The sequence below is a fragment of the Lissotriton vulgaris genome, chromosome 1_1 (genome assembly GCF_964263255.1).
Source record: "Lissotriton vulgaris chromosome 1_1, aLisVul1.2, whole genome shotgun sequence".
Classification (NCBI taxonomy): domain Eukaryota; kingdom Metazoa; phylum Chordata; class Amphibia; order Caudata; family Salamandridae; genus Lissotriton; species Lissotriton vulgaris.
In genome coordinates, this window is record NC_141685.1 from 737,644,356 (window position 1) to 737,663,491 (window position 19,136).

Sequence of the window (19,136 nt, forward strand, 5' to 3'; positions counted from 1 at the left end):
GATCCTTGAAGGAGATCATGAAGCAGTGGCATTATCTGAAGAGGGTTGTCAAAGAGAGGAAGAGCAAGAACTGGGAGCTGGCTAACCGGACTGGCAGTGGCCCGCCCATCCCACAGAAAACATTCACACCATGGGAGGAGAAGGTGCTTGCCATACTGCATCCTGAGGGTCTCACTGGAGTATCCGGGGGGGTGGAGGCTGGTAAATACAAACAAATGTTAACCAACACACCCATATGTACTGTCTTGCACAAACAAAAACCCACACCACCCAAGACAAATCCCACCACACACCCACCAAAAACCTGTCTCACAGATCCAACCCTCACTCACTCTCATTTACTCTAAACATAGCCACCAATATTACCATGGGAGCATGAGTACAGGCAGCCTGTACCACTACACCACCATACTCCCTGGCCCACACCCCAGCAGAAAAGAACACTCACCCACCCACAAGCTGTTGGAAGCCAATGCATTGTCCACCATCTCCCATAGCCATCTTGCTTGGGAGGCCTGTATGTGGGAGGGAGGCCTGTACTACTACTCCCACCATGCCCTCTGTCCCACACCCCAGCAGGATAGAGCCCTCCCCCACCCACAAGCATGTGGCAGCCATTGCATCACCCTCATCGAACTTACAGGTAGGTATCCATCTTCCCTGGGAGGTCTGTATGGGGGAGGGAGGCCTGTACTCTTACTCCCACCATGCCCTCTGTCCCACACCCCAGAAGGATAGAGCCATTCCCCTCCCAGGAGCACTTGGAAGCCATTACATTGTCCACCCTCACCTTACAGGTAGGTAGCCATCTTGCTTGGGAGGTCTGTATGTGGGAGTGAGGCCTGTACCACTACTCCCACCATGCGCCCTGTCCCACACCCCAGCAGCATGGAGCCCTCCCTCCCTCCCAGGAGCACCTGGAAGCCATTGCAGAACACCAAACAAACTTACAGGTAGGTAGCCATCTTGCTCAGGAGGCTTGTATGTGGGAGGGAGGCCTGCACTACTACTCCCACCATGCCCTCTGTCCCACACCCCAGCAGGATAGAGCCCTCCCTCTCCCAGGAGCACTTGGAAGCCATTGCATTGTTCACCAAACAAACTTACCGGTATGTAGCTATCGTGCTTAGGAGGCTTGGTGTGGAAGGGAGGCTTACTCTACTACTCCCACCATGCCCTCTGACCCACACCCCAGCAGGATGGAGCCCTCCCTCCCACCCACAAGCATGTGGCAGCTATTGCATCACCCTCATCAAACTTACAGGTAGGTTGCCATCTTCCCTGGGAGGCCTATATGGGGGAGGGAGGCCTGTACCACTACTCCCACCATGCGCCCTGTCCCATACCCCAGCAGCATGGAGCACTCCCTCCCTCCCAGGAGCACTTGGAAGCCATTGCAGTACACCACAAAAACGTACAGGTAGGTATCCATCTTGCTTGGGAGGCTTGTATGTGGGAGGGAGGCCTGCACTACTACTCCCACCATGCCCTCGGTCCCACACCCCAGCAGGATAGAGCCATCTCCCTCCCAGGAGCACTTGGAAGCCATTGCATTGTTCACCAAACAAACTTACAGGTAGGTAGCCATCTTGCTTGGGAGGCTTGAATGTGGGAGGGAGGCCTGCACTTCTACTCCCACCATGCCCTCTATCCCACACCCCAGCAGGATGGAGCCCTCCCTCCCACCCACAAGCATGTTGCAGCCATTGCATTACCCTCATCAAACTTACAGGTAGTTAGCCATCTTCCCTGGGATGCCTTTATGGGGGAGGGAGGCCTGCACTATGCCCTCTGTCCCACACCCCAGCAGGATAGAGCCCTTCCCCTCCCAGGAGCACTAGGAAGCCATTGCATTGTTCACCAAACAAACTTGCAGGTAGGTAGCCATCTTCACTGGGCTAGCTGTTTGTGGGTGGGAGACCTGCATCACTACACACAGCACCAATTGCATGCAATGCATCAATACCTAACATGTACGAGTAATTGATGTACCTCTGCACCATGTAATGAGGCAGAGTATTGCCCTTAATAATAATAGTGAAGATCTCTCAATTGTGTTGTGTACAGACAGTGGATGACATGCAGCTAACAGAAAACTTGCACAGTGCCCAACACTGACCATTCCCCATCTAATCAACAGGTGATGAAGAACTCACTGCGTAGGACAACAACGACCAGCAGAGCCAGTCTCCACCCCGGGTACATGAACTCTTGGATGTTGACTCCTAGGATAGTTTGGACGATGAGCTCCAGGCCGGCCCATCTGGTGTGCCAGGGACCAACAGGTCCCAGGCCCCCATCCTCCCCACCACGTCTGTTGCAACAACAACAGCACAGCAGACCCCTGCAGTCACGGCCTGCGCCTCTACCGCTGCCACCTTCACCACCACCACCTGCAGCACCCTCCCTGTCCCTGGGGCTGACCAGGCCACAGCAACATGTGGACGACAGGGAGAGTGTGCGGGACCCACAGTGGCGAGACAACAGGTCCGTGGCAGCAGGGCAGGTGGGAGGGCCAGGGTCACCCCCAGACCTCAGGAGGTTGGCACACCATCCCTGGACCACTTCACCAGAGTCATCGGGGCATATGAACAGGTCCAGGGACAAAGTGGCCTGTCTGACGAACTATTACGTGAACTCATCCTGATGATGAGGTCCATCGGCACACGCATTGGACAAATGGTAGACCTCATGGCCCAGCAAGTGGCGTTACTGAGGGACAGGCCTGGGTCCCAAACAACACCTCTGCCCCCCTCTGTTGTGCTGCAGGATGACAGTGCACCATCCTCCCCTGCGGCCACAGAGAGGGGTGAGTCCTCAGACCCCACTGGCCATGCAGCAGGCTCCCCGCCAAAGCGATCAAGGGGGTGTCCAAAGAAGAGCCTGGGAGTCTCTGGAGGCAAAGCAGCACCCACATGCCAGTCACAGAGTCAGCCCTGATGGCAACCCTCTTCCCCACTGCATTGACTGTTTGGACTGTCCTTCCCCACACTGTCTTGTCAATGGTACCTGTCTGTTGGACTGGGTCACCACATTGATGTGGTGTCTACTCTTACATCTCATTTGCCATGACTGTCAACTCCCTGCTCCATCACCACCTTCATGTAAATATGCCCGCACCACTCACATGTTAACTTTGTAAATAAAATACCTTACACACTTCAGGTGGTGAAGCTTTGTCTTTAGTGCAATATTTACAGTGTTCAAAATGTCCATGATGTATCCAAAAGATTTAAAGTATGTAGGCCTGTATAATTTTGAGACACAACAGAACAACATTTGTTTACACAAAACAGAGCCACCCAATATTCCCAAAGGGACTGGGTATTATCAGTAACAATTTACACAAATGTCCCTGTAGGAATTATTCAATCAATATTCAATAAATTTCAATGTTGCCACCAAAGTGGTCAATTATTAAACAAAAGCAAGGAAAAACAGATTTAAACTGTTTTTTATTATTCAAAATATTCTTTTTTTCTTCTTTTTTCATGCACAAGTGTAAAATATGGCAACAAAAATACTACTATGTTAACAGAAATGATTCTCAGTAGTATATGGCAACTTTTGCTATACACATGGAAAAATAAATACCATGTACAAAAAGGTACTTATCATAATACAGTCATTTAGCAATCAAATGATGATACAAAAATGAGCAAAACTTTGTCAAGCGTCGACGTTTCGGTCCTTAGTTGGTTATAACAATCCATAGGACCATCTTCAGGACCATGCGCTGCACATATTAATCTAAAAACAAATACATATATAAATATAATATAATAACCTTGCCAAAACAGTATCGTCTACCTATTCCAAAGGAAAATGAAACTGAAATTGTGACACACACCTCAAATGTGACACTTAGGATATCCACCAGCACCAAAGGACACCAGCACAAACGTGCCACCAACCGTGAGCACACTGCGTTAAAATCACAAAATCTGGGCAGCAAAAAAGCTTACCCAGGACCTCCAACCGGAAGTCATAAGGTTTTGCACTGCAATAACCTACTGTCTGAAGAGAGAAACCAACATAAATGCCAAGCCAAAACCAGCTTACCTCACTATGAGCTGTAAAGTAACAAAACGTGTCATAGCACCTACTTATAGATGATGTAAAAATCTCCACCAATATCGTTTAGTGCACCAAGTGAAAGTTCGAGCGTTTATCAGGAATAATCACGTCACCTACAAATCAAAAACCTCCATCAGTACTGATAACGTAGGTCTAATGCAAGCTCTAATAAACATATTCCCTGAATTCTCTAGTTCGATAGTGCAGACATAAAACCACACTTACTCAATGGCGTGAGGGGAGCACCGCCGTTACTATCCGATCCGCATCAGCGTCCGAACCAAGCATCAGGCCACTTCTGTGTGTATACGCTGAAGGCGTCATGACATCACACGTCGCGGGGCGCCATCTTAGTATAGTTTGAAGTCATGAAAACCAGTAATACTATAGCAGACCATAGTAAAGGGATATAACGGTCACACCTTGCACAGCCTATAATCGGAAAGTCACGAAAGCCAGTAATTCTATAGAGGACCATGGTAAAGGGGTATTAAGGTCAAACCTGGCATAGCCTATAATAGGAAACCTTAAACCACAAAACTAACGTCAAAGCGGCCATCTTGGAACGGAACCCCGTCCACATATATCTGTAAATAGAATATCTAAAGAGGCCGTATTACCACACTACATACCCCTCCTCTATACAAAAGTAGTTAAACAATTCTTGTCACATAACAGGATAAACAAACCAGAACTTATTAACTCACAAGGTGGCCACAGTCTGCCATTCGATAAGAGAATTCAAGCCCCTATCCACAGTGTCACAAGTCCAGATCCACTTATTCTCCCTTAGGGTAAGCAGGCAATCAACATTCTGACAACGCTTGGTACCTTTAATGACATCAATTACAAACCACTGCATTTCGTTAGGCATGTATAATTTCTGCTGATAATGTTCTACCATTGGGGCAGTTGTAACATTACATCTTATTCTGGACTGATGTTGTAACACCCATTTCTTAACTGCCTGTGTAGTTTTACCAATGTATGACAACATGCAGGGACATTGTATGCAATAAATAACGTTCTTAGTGTTACAATTAGAGTGGTAATACAGTTTGATGTCCTTGCCATTCACAGTACAGCTTTTCAGTGTCTTAGTAGTTGCACATGCTGCACAAGAGCCACAAGGGAAATGCCCAATCACAGGTGGTAACCTCCACTGTGACTGTATAGTGGAGGGCGATGGTTCATTATAAGCCCTCACCAGAAAGTCTCTTAGATTTCTACCTCTTTTGAATGCAAAACGAGGTTGCTCAAGATGAGGTTCGACTTTACTAATTAGATGCCAGTTGTTTTTTATGATAGTCCTGATTTGATGGGATACAGAACCAAACGTAGTGACACAGGTAAGAGGCTTTGTGCATGTCTCAGACGTACCAAACTCTTCTTTTTTTGTCAACAAAGCCTCCCGATTATAATACCAGGCACGTTTCATGGCCTGTTTCACCAGTCTGCGAGGATAAGACCTCATCACAAGTTTCAGTTGTAGCACCTTGGCCTCGCGAAAATAATCAGTTTTCTTGGTGCAGTTGCATCGAAGACGCAGAAACTGCCCAAATGGGAGATTATCGCGTAGGCTACGCGGATGGTGGCTATCATATTTTAGGAGGGTGTTCCTCGCTTCATAGCTAAGATGCTATTATCACTATAGATGGATAGGTCAAGGAAATTAATCAGGGATATGTCACTCTCGAGTGTGAATTGTGTAAATTACTATCCTGTATATTCAACCCCTCGTGGAACTCTTTTAATGCAGTCTCTGTTGTGCCATTCCAAATTAAGCAAACGTCATCAATGTAACGTAAGTAATGGCGTAGATTATCAGAATAGGGATTGTTGTTGTATATTACCCTATCCTCAAAGGTTGCCACATAGAGATTTGCTAAGTTAGGCGCGAAAATTGCGCCCATTGCCACGCCTTTGAGTTGGCCATAAAAGTCCACACCAAAAATGAAATAATTTTCATTTAGAGCAATTTTGGCACATTGAACTATAAAATCAGTAGGGACCTGATGTGGTCGTGTACGTGTTTCCAAAATATCACTGATTATAGAAAGTGCATCCTCTTGTGGGATGTTAGTATACAGGCTATTAATATCCATGGTCACCAAGATGTCACTGGTTGGATCAAATGGTTGGCCTTCAAGTTTTGTGATCACATCTCTGCTGTCTTGTGTGTATGCTCTAGTCAAAGGAACGAAAGGTTTAAAAAAATAGTCAACATATTCCGCTAATGGTTGGCGTATGGACTGGCATCCTGCCACAATGGGTCTACCGGGAGGGCATTGGCTGTCTTTATGAATTTTAGGAAGCGTATAGAACGCTGGTATCGTAAAATCCTTTTTATTCATATAGTCGAATTCTTTAGCACTTAACCACAGCCCCTCCAGGCCTACCGTCGTTAGTGATAGAATCTCTTTCCGTATTCTCATGGTAGGATCACCTCTAAGTTTTTTGTAATGTGTGGACGGCTGGGATATGCAGTCACCTGTGAATGACAAACACACATTGCAATGTTGCAGAGGCAGAGGGCAGCAGGTCACACACATAGCACGCCATATCACTAGGCATACTCACCCACAATCCAAGCATGTTCGGGAAGCAGATTAGTCATCAGCCTGGGCACAATGCTGTTCCTCAGGATGTAGGAGTCATGGGCTGAGCCAGAAAATCTGGCACACACATGTAACATGGTCATGTCCGCAAGGCACAACACCTGCACATTGATCAAGTGATAATGTTTTCAATTCCTAAAAATGTGCTCACTCGCCTGTGGTGGCACCAGACCAACATGGGTGCAATCGATGGCACCAACAACATTGGGGATGTTCCCAAGCGGATAGAAGTCTCCCTTCACAACGGCCAATTCTGCTCCCCTGGGGAAATGTATGTATCTATCCTTATAGATCTTCATGGCTGCAAGTACATCCCTCAGCACCAGGCTGAACATGGGTTGCGACATCCCTGCAGCACTGCCCACAGTCTCCTGGATGGAACCAGTTGCAAAAAAATGGAGGGCTGCCATCACTTTGTACATTGGTGTGAAAGCAGTTGGGTAGTGGCGACGAGGTTGCAGGTGGGGCCCCAACAGATCACAAAGGGTCTTCAGGGTGGGTCTGTCGAGGCAGAATTTTCGAAAGATCGCAACATCCTCCATGTCCTCCAGCAGTGTCAAGTGACGTAGGAGATTAGGCCTCCTCCTAGTTGAGAAGAACATGGACACATGTCATTGACAACCTTTATAAGATGCCCACAGCACATCCCGTCAAGGATGTGACGGAAAAAGAAAGACTTCCCTGTAAAATGCGTGCCACTCCAGGTTACATGGGTGTACATTTAAGACACACAGAGGGCACACCTCTCCATTTACCAAGTGCCGCAAACAACACATAGGCCAATGTGAATGCACACATAATGAACCCCACATTTCACATTGCGAACCATCCAGCCAATGTGTGTAAAATTAACATGACTGTCTCATATTCATCTGCTGTACCTGTCACACCTCAATGCATCATGTACACTTGGCACTCATCCACAACACAATGATCACAGTAGGCGGCGAACTGTCATTTGTGTGCATGATCAGATATGAAAGCACAAGTAAGTAACAACACCATACAGTGAGACAAGCCTTGCCAAGGTCAGCAATGACACAATTGATTTGTTACACATTGTTTAGTCCACTACAACACTGTCACGCATCATGAACCATCAAATGCATAATTGACATGGCAGGGAGCACAGACCAATGTACGTCACACATAGACAACAATGGCACGTGCATCCACCTGTGGATTTGATGGAATAATGGCATTGTGTGCACGATGATGTGCCCTTAACCATGTCTCTGCTGTGTACTGTAGAAGTGTTCACGATGGACATTGCCATTGCATGTGACCCAAATTGAGGTAGCTACCGCCTGCCCCGGCGGTGTGACACCAGCACCACCCCTTCACAAGTGCGGTAGTCATTGGCATGGAGACATGGGTAGATGGCGGTGGGCATGCTCCGCCACCCAAATCGCGGTAGCTACCGCCTGGCCCTGGCGGTGTGACACCAGCACCACCCTCTTCACAAGTGTGGTAGTCTTTGGCATGGGGTCATGGGTATATGGCGATGGGCATGCTCCGCCACCCAAATCGTGGTAGCTACCGCCTTGCCTCGGCGGTGTGACACCAGCCCCACCCCCTTCACAAGTGTGATAGTCATTGGCATGGAGACATGGGTAGATGGCGGTGGCCATGCTACACCACCCAAATCGTAGTAGCTACCGCCACGGCGGTGTGACACCACCATGGGGCATTGCCTACAGAAAGAGGGAGCGATGATTGTGGTGGCAGGATGCAGTTTTGAAAATCGCGGAAGGCGTGCTCCACCACTGCGGAGGCAGTCATTGGATGGGTTTGAAAAAGGCAGACCTGGACAACCAATTGTTGCAGCCTCGCACCTAAAAAACGATCCCAGGGGGCTATAAATCTGTGGGAGTGAGCCTCACATTTACACTGCTCACAGAGCGTGCTGCCTTGGACCCTCTCCTGCTGCTGCCTCCAGAGCGTGCTGCCTTGGACCCTCTCCTGCTGCTGCCTCCAGAGCGTGCTGCCTTGGACCCTCTCCTGCTGCTGCCTCCAGAGCGTGCTCCCTGGGACCTTCTCCTGCTCCTGCCTCCAGAGCCTGCTGCCTGGGACCCCTCACCACCCACTTCCACCACAGGTGTTCCATGTCCACAGGGATGGCAAGGACAGAGAAGATCCGTGCCAGTCCATTTATAAGCGAGGAGCTGGAGGTCCTTGTGGACGAGGTGCTGGCACAGTACCTAAGGCTGTATGGGGCACCCAATGTTGTGGTAAGTCATCATAAAGGGAGGAGTATGGCAGGGGGGTCAGAGATGTAGTTGTACTGCTGCAGTATATGCCTGAGGGTGTGGGGGTGTGTCATACACTGACGAACATGCTGTCTCCAGGGTGAGGGAGTGTGTGTGTCCCAAAGTCACGGTTTACCCTGCCTGCAGTTGTATGTCTTAGTGGAGTGTGTTACATTGTCAGCCATACAGAGCCACAGGATGTTGGACATGCAGGTGCCAGGACAGTAATTGCTTGGGTGATTGTCTCTGTGTGCCCCTGTTGTCCGACTCAGCGTGAACCCAGAGACTATGCCCAGTGCCCACCCACCAAGACGAGATGACATCACTGTACTTACTGTGTCCTTACTCTTGTTCATTCACACTGAAATAAAGATATGCACCATCGCAGCCCTGGATAATTGCACACAACCACACTTGTGTAGATGGCTATTTTGTTGGTGAGTCCATGTATCCCGATGCCACACACATTACATACACATATGTTCACAGGCCATGCTCATTGAATGTTGCCCAGTCATGCACACAGTGATTCTACACACAGACAGATATGTGATGTATGTAGTGGCCAGATGTGCATAGGGCTGGAGATGTGCCAAGCCACTGAGGGGGTTCAGTGCAGTCATCCTGCATGTGTGTGAGATTATCAGGGACCCTGTACACCCTCATAAATGCATGGAATTACATCTGTTTGGCCCATGCAGAGTGCCCTTGTGAGGTGTACCCCAGTTTGAGATAGAAGGAGATTACAATTGGTAATGAGTCTGTGTCTTGCTACTGTACTGATAGAGGTTGGTCCATGAAACTGTCTCACTGATCATTTCCCCTTCTCTTCTCCCATGCCTGCAGCTCAAGGTACACCGGTGTAAGGCCGCGTGGAGGGCCATTGCAGCAAAGGTGCGAGTCCTGGGGGTATCCAACTGATGACGCACCCACTGCCACAAGAGGTGGAACGACATCAGCCGGCTGGCTAAGAACGTGGCAGAGATGACATTGGGGCTGCTATCACGCACTAGGCGTTTGGCACGGCGCAACATGACACCACTGATGGGCCGCATATTGGCAGTGACTCATCCTGAGCTGGATGCACATCTGAAGGAGCACCGGCAGCAAGGCAGGGGTGAGTATTTGGGGAGGGTGACCTCACCTTGGAGCGGATGCATGTGTACAGGGCCTGTGGCAGCGGTGGCACATGTGATGTTCGTGGGGTGGTGCTGTGCTGTGTCATATGAGCGGCTGCTGGGATGGGTGCCAGTGTCATGCATTTGCCCAAACTGCCCTTACAAGGGTGATCCTCCCTGCTGTGCTTTCCCATTGCCAGATGTGTTAGCATCTACATGGTCATTCAGTATTGGTATGGTGTAGGGAATCTATTATGGGGTGAACAGCAGTGTCCACTATCTGAGTGTGACTGCATGTATGCCTACTTTGCATGCACCATGATCGGTGAGGCACACACATCAGACAAGAATGTGCCCCAGAGTACCACATGGTCTTTGGTATGGCCTACTTGCCAATGTGGACTGTCATGTCCTAATAGGTGTGTGTGTTGTCCCCTCCTGTTCCCTCAAGGTATGTCAGTGGTAATAAGTGGTGTCCCCACATCATGTCCCTAGGTGTGTGCAGAGCAAGTTATGTCTGGTACACTTCATCTACGGGCAGGGTTTTGTGCTATGTGGCCTCAACATGGCAGATATTCAGAGTTATAGGCACTGTTGTGGCCTATGTAGTGTGTAGTTGTAATGTGATTGCAGGGTGTGGTGGTCACCATGTAGATTTGGGCATCTCCTGTACTGCACTGATTGGTTTGCTTTGTCCTGATGATGAGACTAACACAACCCTGTATCTCTCTCTCATGCAGAATCAACAGTGGACATGTCGGAACAGGAGCCGGAAACCAGTCGTGGTGAGTGTAGCACTACAGCTGCACCGGAGGCCAGTGACAGAGAGCCCACCAGTGCATCTGAGGGGAACCGGAGTATGCAGGAGGAATCCCTGCCTGAGACACAGAGTACTACATCACCTGATGCCAGCGGGGATGCACAGCGAATGTTGACTCTGCAACATCTACTACCACACAGCGGCCAGTGCCCACCCTCCCATCCACTTCCTCTGGTGCTGCCCATGTTCATGTCAGTAAGAGGGGACGAGTTAGATTCACACCTGGCACCGCTGAGCCTGCACCTGTCCCCTCTGCTGCCCTCAGTGCTGGGTCTGTAGAGCTCCTGTGCCAGCTTTGTGAGGGCCAGACAGCCCTGCTCAATGCCTTCAGTGCCCATGACAAAAAATTAGGCCAGGTGGTTGCCTACATGGAGGGCATACACTCTGACGTGGGTGGGCTATACCGTTCAGTCCAGGCTTTGTCGTCCACAGTAACGTCTGCCCTTCAACAGGCACATATTCCTATTCCTGCTCCAGTGCCTTTGTCCACCCCCCAGTCAGTGGCCACATCAGATGATAGTGACCCCGGTTCCCAGTCCCGCTACAGAACAAGAATCACCCAGCAGTAGCAACCCAAGCAGTCCTGCCCACAGACACCATCCCCACAGAAGAGCAGAGCCAGTTCAGAATGCAAAGACAAGAGCCCGTCAGGGAAGAGCAAGGCAGAAAAAGCAAGGAAGCAGGCATCAGGCTCCAATGCCTCAGAGGCATCACCAGCCAAGGACTCTCCAGGCCCTAAAACTTGACACAGAGCTAGGTGTGCAGTGTCTATGCCCACTGAGGGGGTGTTGTGTGGCAAGGGTACACCTAGGAAGGGCTTAGGGCCACATTCCCCCGCCATATCAACTTCAATTCCAAGCCAAGTGAAGTAGGAGAAGGAGGGCACTGTAGGGGCTACCCCTGACAAACAGGCAAAGGAGGGCACTGTAGGGTGTACACCAGGTAAACGGGAAAGGTGGTCCAGAGGCGTAGCCAGACAAAGCGTGCTGCAGGATCCAGCATATCACCAGAGGGAGTGCCAGTGTCTGCACCTGAAGCGGCTCTGTTGGTGTATTGTGCCTGTTGTGTCCCAACCAGTTCCCATTAACCCCAGTACAGGAAAGCCATTTTGCATTCCCAAGAAGTGGAAAGGCACCCCTCCAACCTCTCCCACCCACACTGTGTCACAGGTCTGCATGACTCCGCCTCCACATGCCATTAAACCACCTGGTCCAATTAGCCCTTAAGCTTGCAAAGCCACTGATAGCCCTACATCACCTCGGCCTCTTTCTCCCCAGTCAAGTGGTCCCGCTGTCCCGCACATACAGCCAGCTCCAAGTCCGCCTGACAGCCAAGAGTGAGTGTTAGTCCCCCTCATACACCTGTCTCTCATACAGGTGTGCTAGTCCTGCCCATTGAATATGACCTGGGTGTGCTGCTGGCCATGGAAGGGTACAGTCAAACACACTCATTGTGCAGCTTCTCATGTCCTGACTCTACACTTCTCCCTGGACACTGGCCCTGTTGCTCTGCTGTGTTGTACTCTCACCTGTTCCATAGACACTGGCCCTGTTGCTCTGCTGTGTTGTACTCTCACCTGTGCCATGGACACTGGCCCTGATGCTCTTCTGGGTTGTACTCTCACCTGTGCCATGGACACTGGCCCTGTTGCTATGCTGTGTTGTACTCTCCTCTGTGCAGCCTCTCGTGTACTTGCTGTGCCACCTGCCCTGGACACTGGCCTTCCTGTTTGTAGTTTGCCTGTGCAGTGGTATCTGTGATGGCTCTTTTACCTGTCATGCAGTTCTCTTTTTAGTGGTTTGCTGTTGTTGGGTACATTGTTCACATGTCAGTTTGGGGTACACTGCCAGCACAGGGTGTGATGCTGTGCACAGGTGTGCATGCAGGCTGGGCACTGTCATGATGTATGTGTGTTATTCCTTTATGTGTTCCAACTGTGTATGTGTATGGTCATCCTGTGTTGGCCCTTAGTCCTGGTCCCATGACCTACATTAGATGTGTGCTCTTGGGTAGTCAAGAGATGTGCAGTGTGAAGGGTGTGATTTTGTAGTGGGTGTGGATGTGTGTGTGCCCCTGGATTGTGAAAGACACATGTGTCACCCAGGAGTTATGTGCCTGTTGTTTGTATTGGTGTGTCCTGTGGATATGGTTGTACGGACATGTGTGAGTTGTCTGTTGTGCACTGTGCAGTGTGTTGGTGTGTCCGTGCTGTTCTGTCTGCCTCCTCTTTGTTGTTTTGGTCACTTATGTGTGTGCAATGTGTGTGACTTGCACATCAGTGTTGTGTTTGTTTGATCATCAATGTGTCTTGAGAGTGTTTGTGTAGACTGAGTGGCCCTGCTGCTCCACACTGCCATTGTGGTTGTGTTTCTCATGCATTGCATGCACATGGTGCCTTTTCTCCTCCTGGATTGCATGGTGTGTGGTGTTATGCCATCCCCTATGTGTGCCACTTAGGCCTACCCATTGTGGGTCTGCACTCCCTCGATTTGTGTATGGTACACCCCTTCCATGTCTACTACTGACAAGCAAGTCAGTTCACTTTGATGTCAGCTGTCCCCTTGGTTTACATGTGTGTGTGCCTCCTCATCACTTCATTTGTGAGACGTTGCTTTGTGGTGCAGTTCTTGGGCCAAGAGTGTTGTTCCAATCTGAACATTGCACCAATGGTTTATGTGTGCTGTTCTTGTGCTATTAATGAGTCATGATTGCTCATGTGCACTTCAGCTGTGTGTGCTGCCCAGTGCTCTGGTCAAGATGGTTCTGCTCTTGTATCCCAGAGTGGTGCATCTGTTGTTGTTGTGTTGGATGTATGTGTGTTGGTTGTGGTATTGCTTCACTTCCTGGGTGTGCTGTTGTATTTTTGCTGTGCCGATTAGTGTTGTGTGTGTTGGGTTGTGTCAGTCATGTCTGAGTGTGACTGTTCTGCTTGTTGTGCACACACTGCTTGATGTGCATACAGTGCTGTGTGTATGTGGCCTTGGCATTGCCTGATGTGCATCCCCTGATGTCCTGTGGTGTTTGTTCATTTTTGATTTCATGTGCATCTGTGGTTGGTTTCATGTGGCAGTGTAGTTCTGTGCTGGTGCACTTCTTGTGTGATTTGTGGTATGTTGTGTGTGTTTTGTTCCTGTGTGTTGAGGTTGTGCACTCCTGCTGTGTCTGTGCTCCCATTGCCTTGCCACAGTTTGGCTGACAGGGTATGTCTGTTTCTGATGTGGTTCTGTGTGTGTTCCTGTAGTGTTTGTGTGTGGTTTTTGGGCAGGCATCTGTTCAGGCATCCCTGTGTGTGTGTTCTGTTTATGGCTACACCCAGGGTGTGTGTTTGTTTGTGTGTGTATGTCCTGGCAAGTATTGGCAGCCTTCAGTGTGTGAGCCACCGGTGTTGTGTGTTCCTTGTCAGCCACTCCTGCAGTGGCTGTCTCCCTGGTTGTTTGTTGTGTGGTGCAGGGCGTGTATTGTGCTTGCCTGTTGCTGTGCTTGTTGATTGTTGCTGTGCATGGAGGTGCACAGGATGGGCACCTGACCTGTGACTTGATGGGGTGTGTTAATGTGTGGTTGGGGGAGGTGTGTCCCTGTGGTCTTTGTGCCCTACCCATGCCTTGGACTGGCCCTGCCTTCTGCATTGTGCGCATGTGTTGATCGCTGCGGTGACGTGACCGGAACTTTGGTTCAGGATCGCGGTCGATGTGTTTCCTGGATGTAGTGGGGTGACATGGTGGCAGGTGGGTCATGTGTGGGAGCCCTTGTGGATGTGTTGTTGCCCCCAGCAGGCTGTCTGTTATGGTTTTGGACCCTGTGTCAGCCCGTGTGTTGTGTGTTGTATTTGTGTATTTGCGTACCTGCGCCGGCGTCCGATGCGGCCCATAAGATGATAGTGGTGTAGCAGGTACAGCACCAGAAACACATGTAGAGCTGGGTCCATGGCGGTCGTGACCGAGTAGTGTGGACCTAGTCTCTGCTATCGCACTCCGCTGTCGAGTTTCCGCCGTCTCTGGTTGGGTGGTGTCTCCTCTGCGGTGCATCTGCCTGTTTGGGCCATCCTAATTTGTGGAGCGGGCGGACGTCATTCCGCGGGGGCGGACATCATTCCGCGGTGGCGGGCACACTTTGATGGCGGTGCACGGCGCTCTGCGGCGGACAGGAAATTACCTATGTTTTGCTATATTAATATGGCGGACGTGAGTACTGCTGCTCGCGGACGGAAAAAGGCGTTTTTCTGCCCCGCCAGCTCCGTTGTGGTGCCACTGCCCGCCATCCTAATGGACCCCTTTGTTTTTAACGTGTAGAAAATACCGCAAAAGTTACTTTGATGGTCTTTTTTGTGTCTTGTAGTCCATACCACAATATAGTTCTGTATTCAGTTTAAATGACTCCCTATGCAAACTTGTGACAGGAAAAGAATAAACGTATTTTAAAAAGACTAACTTAATCAGTACAATATTATATTTTAGACCGTATTTTGGTATTTATTTAACTTCACAAATACATGTCAGTATTTTAGAAATCTCTGCTGCGTGCAAAGACGTGTGAATAGCTGTAAAGCCATCTACTTGTCACAACATAGTAAACAACGTATTTTATACAAAATTATTGCTTAAACAAGAATTTAAAATAAATAGTTATTCAAGTATGTCACATGTTTTGGTTTGATACTGCAACTAAATCTGTTCATAGGATTAGTTATTTTTAATTTTTTTGATCCAAATAAATAGACCATAAAAGTACAGTGAGAGAAACAAACATTAAAATGCGAATATTATCCATAAGTGTCTTGAACAAAATAAACGCAAGTCTTAACAAGCATTGGCATAGCCAATAGGTCTTGCCCTTGGGACCTTTTAAGTGTTTAGGCATTGAGCACATGCATACACAGGAGGAAGGACACTGACAGCGATAGGGGTGGGGGAGAGAGAGAGAGCAGGAGGCAGAGGAAAATAAGGAGAGATAGAGGAATAAAGAGGAGAGGAAAAGAAAGGTCCTGTTAGAACGTGTGAAGAAACATGCAAATTAGTGACATCCCTCCTGAGTTGGCGAGCAAACAAGGAAGTAAGTTAATAGGATTCTCACATCTAAATTAGGGGGCGAGCATCATGGCGCAAGGTACTCTTTATTGGTGTTACCAAGCCTCATGGGGCAGTTTGGTGCCTGTTAAAGCTTGATGACAGCTTTTCCATTGTGGTGTCCTTGAATACTTAGCATTGGGTGGTAATGGAACGTTGTATTCGTTAAAGTACGGTATGAAGAGCATTTATGAAACGTTTCTTTACAGCAGTATGTCTCCCGGCACTTTATAGCAGATGTTTAATGCTACATGGTGCAATGGTACTCATTTTATAGTCATCCGGGTGTGAAAGGCAGGGTTATAACCTGTCACCATAGAGTGCGGGGAGGGGGCATGGGATGTATTAACCCAGCGAGATATTATACCCTCGCAATATAACATCGGGCGTCGTCACTACCAGGGGCTGCGTCTCTAAAGGTGAAGCTGGGGTCTCTCCTTGCTTCCCTGTGTGTCCCTTTTCCCCCTACCCGCAGGTTGGGGTTACCTGCAATGGCTCACTCCAGACTAACGAAGCTCAGCTAAGGACGGGGCTGCACTCCCGTCTCTCACGTCCTGCAATGACCCTGAGAGACACATTCAACCGGTGCAGATACCAGCGCAGGCATGAAGCATATGGAGCCTGCGGGCTCCCGTGGACGGTGACCTCATTGCGGCATCACGTGCTGGGGAATTAACCACATCCCTAGACCTGACTTAGAGGGCCAGTGAAAGAAGTTCTCCATACAGCACGCTGGCTTGCGCGCGCCCGTGCACATCTCTTTACAAGGTGGACAGAAGATGTGCACACGGGGACTGGCTTTACTGGCGCTGCAAAAAAAGTCCACTGAGTATCACGCCGCCAGTAAAGGGGCAAATACCCACGTGCACATCTTCTGTCTCATTTGTGTCCCTGCGTGCACGCTGGAATCGTATTGATTCTAAAAGGACTCTAATGGCAGAGCAGCGCATGTGCTGCTTTCGCCAGGCCGAGACCTAAAAAGCACTATCATGCCTAGACATCCCCCAATGTAAAGTCTCCCAGGGGCAACATTACATAAAGAAGTTTAAATCAAAAGGGAAGGAAGGAGAACAAAAAATCTCACCATAGATTCCGCTATGGGCTCCTACCTACCTAATCTCCTCCGAGAACTAAGATAACCTGGGGGGGGGGGGGAATGCCAATAGACCGACACACCGCAGGTGGGCCTCCATGAAAATTGCGACCGGCAGTAGCTGGCATGATTTTGGTTTCAGAACTCTGACGACCAGAACCTTGGTCTCACACCTCATTTGAGGGAACGATACAAAGGCCCTCAACCCTGTGGTATTTAAAATGGCAGAAGGGCCACGAAGGGACTTTGACTAAAGTGCAGATGACAATATTAAAAATCAATAGAAACAGTTAACTCGCATTGAGCACAAGTCTCTAGAAAAATAAAATTATAAAGTGCAAAGCCAGAATAAGACCCCCAATACAAGAGCTCTTCCCGCAGGCATTAAAATATATTTAAAATGCAAATTACTGGGAGGATGCAAAAAGCTGCATAGAACGTTGTGAGGTGTTGGTCATCGCTCAGGGCTCGAGGATAGAATACCTACCCCTCCCCTGGGACCTCCTAATCTTTGTTACCAATCTTGGATAGATATAAAGAGTCATTATGATTTCATTGGAAGCTAAACGTTGAAGAGAGTAAAGTGCTTATGTGCAGTGTCTTAAGGAGAGTTTATTCCAGAGGGCTTTAATGGTAGATGCTCTGGGTTTAGAGTAAAATCTACAAAACAACATAGCATGTAAACCTCTGATTCTTTCTCCGTAATTGTGAACGTCATCTTGGTTGTGGACAATGCATTATACCAGAAGATCAACATTAAAAAGAATGATAGTTTCTACAAAGATGTAGCAATTGAGAGCTGCCACAGGGAGGCATGCCACTTACTATGTACACGCAGCTGCTTCCAAAAACGGAAAGGTAAAGCCACATATGAAAAGATTTACCCATTTTGTTTCCATAGCTTTGTTCTGGTACCTGTAAAGGGTGCATTAAACTCAAGACGGAAATCACCACACACATCCAGAAAGTACTTAAATGGGAAGCAAAGAGTTGCGGGATTAATCTGAAGCAAGTAAAACGTCTGAGTAAATACAAACACTCATTAGGCATGTTCATTATCACATGCAACATGTGAGAAAAATGTTGCAAAAAATTGAGCAAACACTCCAGTGAAACCAGAAGTTTCCTAGCATCAAACTCAAGCACTGCACTTCCAAGGCTAAACTTGGCATGATGACACCACCAGAACTAAAGAATACTCCGACTTCTGGAAGCAAGGCAGATTCCTCTAGCCATGCTTTAAATCCCAGATCAAACTCATCCAGATACTCTTCGCCATCTGTTTCAGCAAAGTAGTTGAAGAAAATGTAAATTTCACTTCTCAAGGCTAAAGATGCTACTTAAGCAGGATGAGTAAGAGGAAAGCAAGTAAGGAGATCTGCAGAATGTTCTCTCTGCTCCTTGAAATAAAAACAGTTCTACGAAAAAAACAAACTGGATGGTTCTTAAATACCCCAAATCCTGAGATTTTAAACAATATCCAGAAACCAGAAATGTAAAACCCCATAGTGGTGTAACTCGGGAAGGCAATACAACTGATATATTCTTAAAGACATGAATATAAAATAGCTTTAAGAATTTTAAAGAGCCTAAAAAAGTTGTAAAAAATTATTTATCACGTAAATTAAACCAATAAGGCGTAAATGTATTAAGAAAGACTTAAAAAAAAATTCTATTATAAAACAAAAATACACTTTGGAAAGAGATGCGTCTTAACGTACTTCAGTGATAAAGGCATGAATAGTAAAATACATATTATAAAGGTCGGCGTTGTAAAACGTTGCGTTGTAATGTCATACAACCTAACAGACTTGTTGCTGCTAGATTAGGGGTCCACCTGGAGGAAGTGAGCTCAGAGACCTCTGGCCTCCAGGCACAAGGAAGCAGCAAGAGTAGCATCCCTCACATTTCCTAGTTCAGCAATCGTTCAATCGTACACTTTACCAGAAGGAGGTTGAGTTCCTGCATTACATTTGATTTATGGCCTGCAGAGTCTGTCCTGCTGGAGGGAGGCCGGTCTGGGGGCAAAATGAATGGCAGGGCATTGCTCCCTTGAACAATTTGTAAAATCCATGAGTCTGACTTGATATGTTTAAAG

At 48.3% G+C, this 19,136-nt stretch overlaps 1 pseudogene; it reads left to right on the forward strand.

Annotated features, from left to right (window-relative positions):
* Nucleotides 1–7,671: 7,671 nt before the first annotated feature.
* Nucleotides 7,672–18,443, forward strand: LOC147747738 (ribonuclease MRP subunit p24-like; annotated as a pseudogene).
* Nucleotides 18,444–19,136: the final 693 nt, after the last annotated feature.